Below are 12492 nucleotides of genomic sequence, written 5' to 3'. Positions count from 1 at the left end.
TTTCAATAAGAGGAATTTGGGTAACTTTGAGAAATCAAAGTTATTAAGTAATTAAGAGAAGACCTATTCAGAAAGATTAAACTTTAGCCTAAGGAAGACGTAGACTATTGATCTGCAAGAAAATGTAACCAATGATAGATACCAGCTATCGACATTGTTATTAAGACTAGAATAAGAAAAACAGTCTTCAGTGTGAGGGATTTATATTAGCTCTAGGAAAGAGATTCTTAACAGTGGTAAATTAATATCAAAATTGATAATGATGATGATTTGTTTTTACAAAATTAAATATTTATTGTCCAGTAAGGATTAACTTAAGTGGTAAGATATCTTATGATGATGTATTAAAATTCTAGGATTTCATAATCCTATTAATCTTTTATTTTAGATTTAAAAATAAAGTATTCTGGTTAGCCATAAAATATTTTATTCCTTGAAAGTAGGATAGCAATCCTAATTTTTCCAAAATATTTGGTAAAAAATAAAACAAGATTGTTGGTATTTTTTCTTGCAGCTATATTTCATATCTTTAAAGTTATCCAGAATATAGTAATTTTACTATAAAAAGCCTCAATTGTCAGTCTGAAAAAAAACAAATGTCCTCAGGAATACTTTGGAAATAGAAGGTTCGCATTCCCTTAAGGGGGTAAATGCCTCTCAAACATTATCTTTTCTTAAAAGAGTCTTCAATCTACAACATTTGCTTTTCCCAGGCTTTGGAAAATATCCATGTACAGATAGTCCTTCTGTCTCAAACAAGCATGAAATGTCGATCAAATAAACCATAAATGTGGACATTTCCTGATACTCTGCATTAAATAAAATCCTCTGCAGTCTCAAATGGTAATTACAAAATGTAAAAACGAAAAATGAAATCTATTTTCTACTGTGGTAAGAATGGCAAGTTTAATGTATAATTGTTCTGTTCCATCAGCCAAAAGACATAAACTGTCTCTCAGAAAGGCACGTCAGGGGAAACATGGATTTCCAGGAAGCAACTGTGCTGGTTCAACCAAGGTTGCCACAAATGCACTGATGTTGCAGATATAAAGCAGGACTAGGTTCAAAAGGAACTCTTAGAGAAAAGTTTGCGATTTTAAATATTGCCCTATAACTTATCTGTTTATGAACCAGAGTGTTTTTAAAATAGTCCTTGTATTTAATATCACAAACTATGTTTCCACATAAAGAAAAGAACATAATTCTTCAAAAAGCTGTTGAACTGGTGTAGTGATAGGTAGTATAGTGAGTGCTGATATTGACATAATTTCCACCTTAAAATCAATTTCTGTGCACATACAAGACTAATCTAGCTTCTGAATGAACTTTTCCATTGTCTGTAATAATGCCTCCAGATGAATGGTGTCTGAAATTGAATTCAACTTATTTTAAATACCAGGTTAACTGCCATTGTTCCTGATGTATTTCATTTGTAACCTGATTCTATTATTTAACACCTGAAAGGTTTTCTCTAGACATCTCTTCTATAGTTTTTACTCAAAGTATAACTGAAAAAAGATATTTAGTATTACAATATGTTCCTCAATCAAGGATTTTCCAGAAATAATCTACTTACGAAGAAGAGCAGCAATGAACTGCCTTTAGTGTAAGGGTATGAGTGCATAAAAGTATGCCATGTAAAATGTTTGCATGAGATATTTCGCATCATGTAAGCTTTCCCATATTCGTAATATGAACAGTATAGAAGTCTTATTTCTTGTGATTTCTCCATTAGGAATGTAAGGAGATTGTTACCTATATCTGGTCTCCTTTCCATATTGGAATGCATGGCTCTAATCAGTATATTTTTATTCCTTTCCTCTGGAGTTATTTAAATTTTGTCCTCTTTAAACTGAAACCTGGATAAACTGCTGAGCCAGGTTATTTCTGCAATTGGAGTTTACTTGCTGTGTAACATTGGTTGAGAGCACATTCTGATTTTAACTTTTTTTCTTTCAGAATGAGTCTCTGATCATTACGATTGAAAACACTGAGAAGAAAATCTGTGTTCTAGTGTGACTATTTTTCTTTTTTCAAAGTCTTTTTAAAACAAAGATCAGAGAACTATAGAGAGAAATTCCATCATTTTGTTGACAAATCATTAGTCGATAATAATGGAGATATAGAATGAATCATTTTGTTGTTTGGGTTCATAGTATGATTGTGCACCAAAACTTAGAGAAAGTAAATGACTTTAACATCATTGCCACGACATTTTTAAACTGGATGGTTTGACTGTTAGAGTCAATTAAACAATTCTTTGAAAAACTTTTATGACATTTTTATAATCTACTCAGTGTTTTTATTTGCATGATTATGTATATGGGATGAACCGTACATGATTCTGCTACTGTGTTTCTTTCCAGCATTAACATTTGTGTAATGTGTGGCCAACCCCGATTTGTACACAGTATGATTACTGTTGTAATTATTCTGCTATTTCCACCTTTAATTGCAATTTTGTTATTATGCCTTTTTGGGATAAATGATGTGAAACATTTCCACATAATGAGAATATCATATAAAAACATGACTAAAAGGCTGACCTAAGGAAGTACTTTTAATAATTATTGCTAATTATTTTTAAAAATTCAAATTTCAAAGGAAACTTGTTCTCAAAGTAAATATATGCATTTATTTTAAATTCAAGAAATTCCTTAATAATTTATCATTGCTTGTCCTTTTTCATTTTTTTTTTAAATTGTAGACAATCCTAAGTGAATGCCTCATGGGAGAATCCATATATGTGCTTGCATTTCTGTAATCTGATCATGCACTCAAATGGTTGGAAAAGATACTCCAGTGCTAAGAAAATAACTGAAGCCAATATATTAGTTCTTATATCTTGGTTTATGTTACCAACTGAATATGGTGTGATGCATAACTCTTCCCAGTAAATAAACTGGTTATCTTTTGTTCATTTCATCTATGCTACCTTTTTATCAGTTTGAGCAACTTCTCTTTGATTTGTACTTGCAAAAAAAGTTTATGAATTTCTACATGATTTATATATTTATTCAAAGTGAGCATTTATTTGAACTAAAAACTGAATGCTTTGCTTTGACATGTCTGCACATTCCTTATTAAGAAACGTGTATCACCTTTGCCCATTTTCTCCATCTATCATCTCTCCGCCTTGTAATCTTTGCTAAAAGGTTATTTTGGCAAGAGGCTACACTTAGGTGAATTAGATCAGAAACGTACCAACATGGAAGAAATACCTGTTCTGAAAAGGGAAACATTCTAATGAAAGAAACATGATTTTTATGAAAGAAGAACGAAGATTGTATGCTTTATTTGGGGAGACAATTCTTCTTTGTTCTCTTTTACATGAAGGAACTGCAGAGTCCCAAAACTTTGAGAAGGTTCATTGACTAGCTCCTTCTTTGAAGAACAAATATGTGTTGTAGCAAATCAGCTGCTGTTGGGAGTCCTGTTCTTTGACTTGATATTTTGTGGGGGGGGGGGCGGGGGACAGGGAAGGTGGGGAACCAGACAGAATTAGATTTCTGTGAGGTTCTCATGAGTTGAAACCTCTAATGCAATCCTCATTATAATCCACCATGGGCACTGCAACAATTTCAGCTAAAGTTGACACTTGCCTGTTGTATAAAATACTAGAAATAATAGCATAAACTTTCCTAAAAATCTCTCCTTTTTTCTCTTCTGAAAGATACTGTTTTTCTTTGAGGTTGAATCTACTAGTATAAGTCTATGTGACCCTTGATCTTCTCTTATGCAATAAAACTGATAGTGTGTTACATTCAAAAGCTAAAACAACTGGACCAGCCTCCAGGAGTGTCAAGAAAATCTCTTCTCATCCCTACATTTTACAGGAGACTTGGGTAACACTATATTGTTGTGAGGGCCATGTGGCGGGTTTCTGCAACCCCACTGTGGGTAAGAAAGAGGCCAAAATTGATGGGAACTTGTGGAAGGAATTTTCTTCATTTTTGGTTGTACATGCATTGACCAGTACATTGTAGGAACTCAATAAAGTGGGTTCTTTGCCATCTAGCTTTTCTTATAACACACCTAGAATTGAATTATAGAACCTAACGTCACCTACAATGATGTCAGCAGGTACTAAATACCAACTAATTGGAGGAAATGGTCGTTAAATTAAGTGAATGATTATTCCTATGATTCTCTCTTTGTCAATCTAAAAACTAGATCTCTAACATTGTATTTGAAATTATCCGACAGATTTCCTTCTTAAACATTTTATGAATCAACTATGACTTAAATATGTTAAGAAGAAACTGAGAATAATTTATCTACAACATAACTGTCAAGGAAGATAAATCTCACTGGCAAAAATATTGCCAGTGTCAAAAGTAAACACAATTTATAATATAATTTAAATGTAGAAAGCAATGTAAAGATAAATCATAACTCTAGTGACATCCTGTAAATAGTAAAAATGTTGCAGCTGTCTACATAATTTGTGAGACTCATTGAAAATGAAGATATGGATCTCCTTGTTCAAAAATTATTAAAAATTTCAAGACATTAAACTAAGCAAGTGGCAGTAAACTAAGCAAGGGCCCTGTGTGACCAGACAGGTCCGCACGACCATGAAGTCAGCCTTGCCCCAGACTGTGCTGAAATAATGATTCAGGCCCTCAACAATGCACTTAGCTATCCAGGATCTGGCTTTATTTTTAACAATGGATTTCCCGGTTTCTGTGCTTAGAAGAAAAAAATAATGTGTTTATGTTCTTGGAAAAAAATTAATGCTATTACTTCAAAGACTTAATAAAGTTGAATCTTGCAATACTCCCACATTCCAATGCAGCTTTTCAACTCAAAATTTCTAAAACCTCATGTGTCAAGATGTAGAGAGATTATAAAAATCATTAAAACTTCAAAATACGAGCAGTAAACATTTTAATTAGTGCATATTAAAGTAAACCTAATGTAAGAACCCTACTGATACCTTCATAAGTTGACTTCCTTTGACATTTTAAATTATTAATAATGTCCATCAAATGTCACAGGATGATTTACCTCATTTAAAAGAGCTATTAGTCCAAGATTAATGTCAGTCATATAAACTTCTTTCTCAAATAAATTAAAGAAGAAACAAGTTATTCATCACATTGAAATCCATTGACACTGAAAATATCAGCTCTCGTTATAGGAAGCTACCCTATATGTAAGAAATGGAAAAAAAAATAAGAACATACTTTTTTCTTGTTTTCCATAAAGTAACTGTGGAAACCTATAGAAATAGTTACCTGTAAAAGAGCAAAGGGTTGATGGGAGGGAATGGGGGTGGGAGTGAAGAGGGGAGTCAGTAGGTGATTGATTATAGTTTCTATTTCAGCCATGGAAATATAGTATCTGTTAAAAAATCCTATATAATAAAGAGCTAATATGCAAATATGGTCATCATGCCCTCGCGCCCTTGTGCCCTCGAGTCCTCGCGCTGGGGCCGAGGGACCTGAGGCCATGCCCCCTGCCCTGGCACCAGGCCGGAGGACCTGAGGCTGCACCCCCTGCCCAGCGGGGCTTGATGGGGGCCTGAGGCTGTGCCCCCCGACCCTGCGGGGCTTGACAGGGGTGGGGCTGGCTGGGTCTGGGTCTCGCGAGATTTCAAGGTGCGTGTGGGTGAGCTGGGACTTGACTCTGGGTCCTGCGGCGTGCCCCAGACTCTGACAGGAGGAAGACTTTCATATACATTTTACTAATTTTCTTTCATCTCTGACACTTCTATTAGAGAAAGGGCAAATAGCAATATTAAAATATTTCCTCCAATTAACTTCCTTTTAATGTGCACAGATTTCGTACACCAGGCCGCTAGTAAGAATACAAAGAAATATGGGCTCTCAAATATTTCATAGTGAAGTCAGAAATAAAAATTAGCATGAATTCTAAAGAAATAATTGTTCTAAAGCAGGCTGTCAGCAGAAGAGTTTTTTATAAAGCATGGAATTTTGTGCAAATTTTCGCCCTGGCACTTACCATCTCTGAGATCCTGGAAAGGCACTTAACCTCTCCAACCCTCAACTGTCACATTTTTAAAATGAGGTAAAAATGCCTAACTGACACGGTTATTGCAAAGATTAAGTGAAATACTTATGTAAGATCTTTCCAACATATGTTTAAGCTATTTTTCAAACAGTGTTTAGCCTTTGGTAGCCAATAGTATTTCCAATAACACAGTAGGTGCCACTATTAAAATCCCATATGGTGAAATTTATTCATTCACTTATACATGCATTAATTCACAAATATTTATTGAGAACCTATGTTATACTCTAGCAGATTAAGGTGTGTCAGAAAACAACACAAAGATGGTTTCATGCCTTTTTGAAGTTTGTATCCTATGTAGCAATGAGGGAAAATATAAAAAGTAGTAAGCATAATAAATATGTAAAAACCAAAGTATATTAGATAGTGAAACTTTTGTGGAAAAAGAAAAAAGTAGAAGAGGGAAAAGAGATTGTGCCGGGAGAAAGTGAAACATTGCATTATGAAATGAGCTGGTCGGGTTGGATCTTATTTGAAAGAAAAAGATAAAAATTATCCCGCTCACATCATGACTGCTTCAGTTTTTAAAATTATTAAATTATATATCTTGTTCAAATTTTTAGAAGTTATTATCCATTTAAAAATATCAAACAGCAATTCACATTAAGCAATAGCATTTTAAAAAACTAGTCTTTTAAAATGTTCTGATAATTTGAAGTAACCATTTCAAAATATACATATATTTTATTTCCTGTCTATGTTGCTTTAAAAGTCCCAATATTTGTTTTAGAAATAGATATGCTTTCTTGGAAGTTTAGGGCATGGGCATGCCCATTTATACTTCTCTAATAAAAATTTTAGTCAAATAATTTTATTCAATAATCTTATAACTGTCAATTCTAATGAACTGGAATTGTATAAATAATTTTTAAAATAAATCAATGTTATTTTTCAATACAGAGAGGGGCAAAAGTAGGTTTACAGTTGTTCGTATGGAAAATAATACAATAATTAATAATTAATAATATAAGAATAAACTATTTCATGTACTTGTAACTATAACCTACTTTTGCCCTACCCTGTACATAGTCAGAAGCTAAGCTATGTTTTTTTTTTTTTTTTTTTTTTTTTTTTTTTTTTTTTTTAAATATATTTCATTGATTTTTTTACAGAGAGGAAGGGAGAGGGATAGAGAGTTAGAAACATCGATGAGAGAGAAACATCGACCAGCTGCCTCCTGCACATCCCCCACTGGGAGTGTGCCTGCAACCAACGTACATGCCCTTGACCGGAATCGAACCCGGGACCCTTCAGTCCGCAGGCCGACGCTCTATCCACTGAGCCAAACCGGTTTTGGCAGCTATGTTTTTTTCTAGTCCTTAATTCCAACTCTCCTCTTTCAATGATTCTTTCATCCTAATTTTCTAAACATTAGAGCTGTCTTTTAAAATATATGCTCACAAACTTTCTTCTTAATACAAAGGTAAGTTTTGCATTAACTTGCTGCTGAGTGTAACCATTTTTCTTAAGATGTGTATAGATTCAAACTTCAGGCTTGGCTATTTCAGTAGGATTGGCAGAAAGTAATATATATTTAAAATTGCTTTTAAAAATATTTTCATGAATAATTGCCCTAATCCTGGGTAACAATCTATTGGAAAATAAAGGCTATGCTACTAAATATATGTAATGTGAAAAGGGCCTCATCAAATTACATGCCTAGGTAAGTATGTATACTTAATATCAAACAAAGATGAAAAAATTGAACTGATGAAAATATTGCCTATTACAAGTCTAATTATCTCCTGTGAGAAGTTTTTTAATGTCACTTTTTTATAGCAGATGCAAAAATAAAAGCTGGCTTGAATTCAGGTATAAATGTAATAATGTGATTTTAATTACACACATCAAATAAGTCAGAGATTGTTCCTTAAAAGTGTGCTTTACCTGGAAAATGGCCATCCTTTGGACTGGACCATGGTAGTCTACCATTGCCTATAAGATCCTTTGATTTCCACATGTCATGATTGGTGGGAAAAACAAGATTTTTCTGAAATACTTCTTAGAAACACATTCTCATTGGATGTTGAATATTTTTAAAATCCATGTATGAATATATTGTGCACATTACTGTACAGTTTCTGTACATTTTAAAGGATATATGTGTGACATTTAAGGATATTTTTTGTTTAGTATATTTCATTAGAACTCTGTTTTGTTGGTTTTTTTAAACTTTTTTTTTTAGAACTTTGAAAGTGAGATCAAATCAGGGAAATGGAATAATTAAATGGGTTCCAATAATTTCAATAGGTAGGTATCAATCTGTTCTTACATTCTCATGGCAATAACTTTGCATATGACTATTAAACCTGCAGTGTTTTTCTATAAACTAATCACTACTAAAAACTCTTGTGGCAGTTTGTAGATGAACGTTTATTGACCACATACTATATGCATCAGTGGAATCTCAAAATTTCCTTTAAGATCAACCAATTGAGCAAAATTATACCAACTACCAAACATGAAAAACTGGAAAAGATGTGGAAGTAATGGTGCTTGCAGCTCTATACTAAACAATATTGATGCTTCTAGAGCCGTCCGTTATTTAGGACATATGAATACAATATAATATAGTTATAATATATAACAGAATACATCTGATAGAAATCTGAAAATAAGCACAGAGAGCCTCTGACTGTGTCTATTAAACTGCCTAAGGTATTGAGCATATTATTTAACAACTGATTTTGTTCTTACATATCTTCTAGATCAGCAAAGACACAGGTAATAATTGGCCGGGTCAGTGAAGATCACACCAATGAGGCTACAGAGGCAGTGTCAGCCTTTTAGGTTCAAGATTCACAGCCCAGTTTTGCTCATCATACTTGTTCCCGGCAGAGCTTCTCTGTCCTTGGACGGGAGTCACATCTCTCCCTCACAGCCTGGGAGAGACCTGCTCAGTTCAGGATAAGAACAGTCATTTCACCCAGAATTAATCACATTATTTTCCTGCAGATTGGTCACAGATGAGGTTCTGCCCATACCATTAATTTATTTCCCCAACTTTTTTTCTTTTTCCAGTAAAAAAAGTAATACATGTTTATTGTAGAAAATTTAGAAGATGTGGAAAAGTAAAAAGAAAATTATATTTACTTATAATCTTACCTTTCAATGAAAACTCCTGTTAACATTTTGGTGCCTTTCCTTGAATCATACTGAATATACAATTCTGAATCCTGTTTTTCCCTCTAAACATTTTAGGATGAATATTTTTCTAGGTTATTAAAAGTTATCAATGACATTATTTTTAAGGCTGACAAAATATTCTTTAGCATGGATGAATTATACTTCTTAAAAAAGAAGACTCTTATTGATATGTAAATTGCTTCCATATCTTTACTATCACAAATAAAGATGCTTTTAAATTTTTTATACAAAGCCTGAATGGTGTGACTCAGTGGTTGATTATCAACCCATGAACCAATAGGTTACAGGTTCTATTCCCCATCAGGGCATATGCCTGGGTTTCGGGCTTGATCCCCAAGAGGCAGCAATTGATGTTTCTCTTTCATCGATGTTTCTATGTCTCTCTCCCTCTCCCTTCCTCTCACTCTAAAGTCAATAAAAATATATTATATAAAAAAACACTTTATAAAAAATTTTATACAGAAATTGTCATCTAAATTTCTATTTACTTAGGATCCATTCCTCCAGGAAGAATACTGTTCACAGTCATGAAGAGTTTTTCCTGTCATGCATTTGTCACCAGCTAGTTTCAATAAGTATTTTACTTGTAAAAGCTACTATAAAAGATGCTACAGAGCATACAAATAGGAATTAGACTGCCACCAGGAGCTTATAGTCTAGAAAGAAAATCAGACAAAGCTATACGTAAATACAGAATATGGTAGAAAGTGACACATTCCACAGAGTTTCAGGTTTGCATTGTGGATACTCAAAAATAAGGAGTCTGTTTTCTTACAATCATTTGAGTATGTTAGCATAAAAATGTTTATTCCGTGATTTTAAAAATATTTCTGATTGCCAATATTCTCATGAAAATGCTTATCACATATTTGTGTCTACTTTGGAAAAAAACTCTATTTGAGGTATTACATAAATAACATCACTGACTTAAGTTTATACTTTGTCTCTTTTTCATGAATAATTTCAGGGCTGTTTTGAATATGCTTGTTTTGTATTCTAATGATGCAGTTATCTGGACTACTGCAAATGCCTATAGATGTGTGAATTTGTAATAAAGCAATGGTGTCATTGGAGAAAGAGGTAAATTTACAATTATAGATTGGCTACAGTCTTGTAGCTTCAGTGTGTCACCTGTTGACATTGTTGTGGAATGTACAAAGGCATAATATGTCAGAGCTTAAATTACAGTTTTTGATAATAGTTTAATAATTTTTCAAAAATGAAACAAAACTTTTATGTAAGATTCTTATTTTCATCTATATTAGGGGTCAACAAACTTTCTCTGTTAAGGGCCAGTGTCAGATTTGTTGTCAATCTGGTCTCTATCTCAACTACTCAATACTGATGTTGTGGGAAAGCAGCCATAAACTGCTGGCTGAGCTCAATAAAATTTTATTTATGGACATAGAAATTTGTATTTTACATAATTTTCATGTATCACAAAATATTCTTTTTTTTATCCCCCCCCCCCCCCAAGTTAGCATATTAAAAACCATCTATCAGGCCCTAGCCAGTTTGGCTCAATGGATAGAGCGTCGGCCTGCTACTGAAGAGTCCCTGGTTCGATTCTGGTCAAGGGCACATGTCCAGGTAGTGAGCTCGATCCCCAGTGGGGGGCGTGCAGGAGGCAGCCAATCAATAATTCTCTCTCATCATTGATGTTTCTAACTCTTTCTCCCTCTCCCTTCCTATCTGAAATCAATAAAAATATTTTTTAAATGAAATACATAAATAAATAAATACCATCCATAAGTTCATCGGTCATACAAAAATAGCATGGAATTGGCTGGATTTGGCCCACAAATCACAATTTGCTGACCCTTATCTAGATGATCTCATCGGAAAACAACAAAGGAATATGTGTAATTTCTAAACTAAAACAGTGCTAAGCAGTAATGATAAAACATTAAATACATAGCTTTTTTAAAAAAATATTTTATTGATTTTTTAGAGAGGAAGGGAGAAGGAGAGAGAGATAGAAACATCAATGATAAGAGAGAATCATTGATTGGCTGCCTCCTGCATGCTCCCCACTGGGGAATCAAGCCCGCAACCCAGGCATGTGCCCTTGGCTGGAATCGAACCTGGGACCCTTCAGTCCGCAGGCTGACGCTCTATCCACTGAGCCAAACCAGCCAGGGCTAAATACATAGCTTTATAATTGCACAACAAATTTCCTAAAATTTGGATAAACTACTTTCCTTGTATCAGTACGCTTTTGGCTAAACAATAACAAAAATGTCTGGCTAACAGTGGCTTCACAATAAGGACAGTTTATTTTGCCACTTATCAAGGATTTAAGAGGTAGAAAGTTTCTGGGGGTTTTCAGTATCGTGTTGAACTCAGCAATAGCCTGGGCCCTTTCATCATTCTGTTCTGCTACCCTCAGTAGATCCATGACATCTCCCCTACTGGTCACAAGATGGCTGTAGCAGCTCAGGACTTACATCTGCATCCTTACAGAACCACATGTAAAAGCAGGAGTAGGGAGAGGGTGGGTAGGCCATGGGCTCCTTGTATTTATTTATTCGGTTTTATTTTTTAATTAAATTTATTAGGGTGACATTGGTTAATACAATTATATAGGTTTCAGGTGTATAATTCTATAATGCATCATCTGTATATTTTATTGTGTGTTCACCACTCCATGTCTCCTTCCATCACCATTTATCCCCCCTTTACCTTCTTCTTCTACTTCCCCTACTCCCCCTTTCCTCTGATAATCTGATAATCACTATACTATTGTCTGTGAGCAGCTTTTTGGTTTTGATCTTTTGTTTAATTCCTTCACCTTTCTCACCTAGCCCCCTCAAGCACCCACCCGGAGCTCTGACAGTTGGCAGTCTGTTCTCTCTATCTATGAGTCTATTTCCATTTTATTTGTTAATTTTGTTCATTAGATTCCACATATAAGTGAAATCATATGGTACTTGTCTTTCTCTGACTGGCTTGCTTCACTTAGCAAAAGACTCTCTCGGTCCATCCATGCTGTTGCAAGATAAGATTTCCTTCCCTTCTTTTTTATGGCCACGTAATATTCCATTGTGTAAGTGTACCATGCCTCTTTTATCCACTCATCTACAGATGGTCACTGGGCTGCTTCCAAATCTTGGCTATTGTAAATAACACTGCAATGAACCTAGGGGTGCTTATATTCTTTTGAGTCAGTGCTTCAGGTTTCTTTGGATGTATTCCCAGAAGTGGAATCGCTGAGTCATAAGGCAGTTCCATTTTTAATTCTTTTAGGTAACTCCATACTGCCTGTGACAGTGTATGCACCAGTCTGCATCCTCACCAACTGTGCAAGAG

Source organism: Myotis lucifugus, unplaced genomic scaffold (assembly GCF_000147115.1).
Source record: "Myotis lucifugus unplaced genomic scaffold, Myoluc2.0 scaffold_30, whole genome shotgun sequence".
Classification (NCBI taxonomy): Eukaryota; Metazoa; Chordata; class Mammalia; order Chiroptera; family Vespertilionidae; genus Myotis; species Myotis lucifugus.
Note: the sequence above shows the minus strand (reverse complement) of the source record.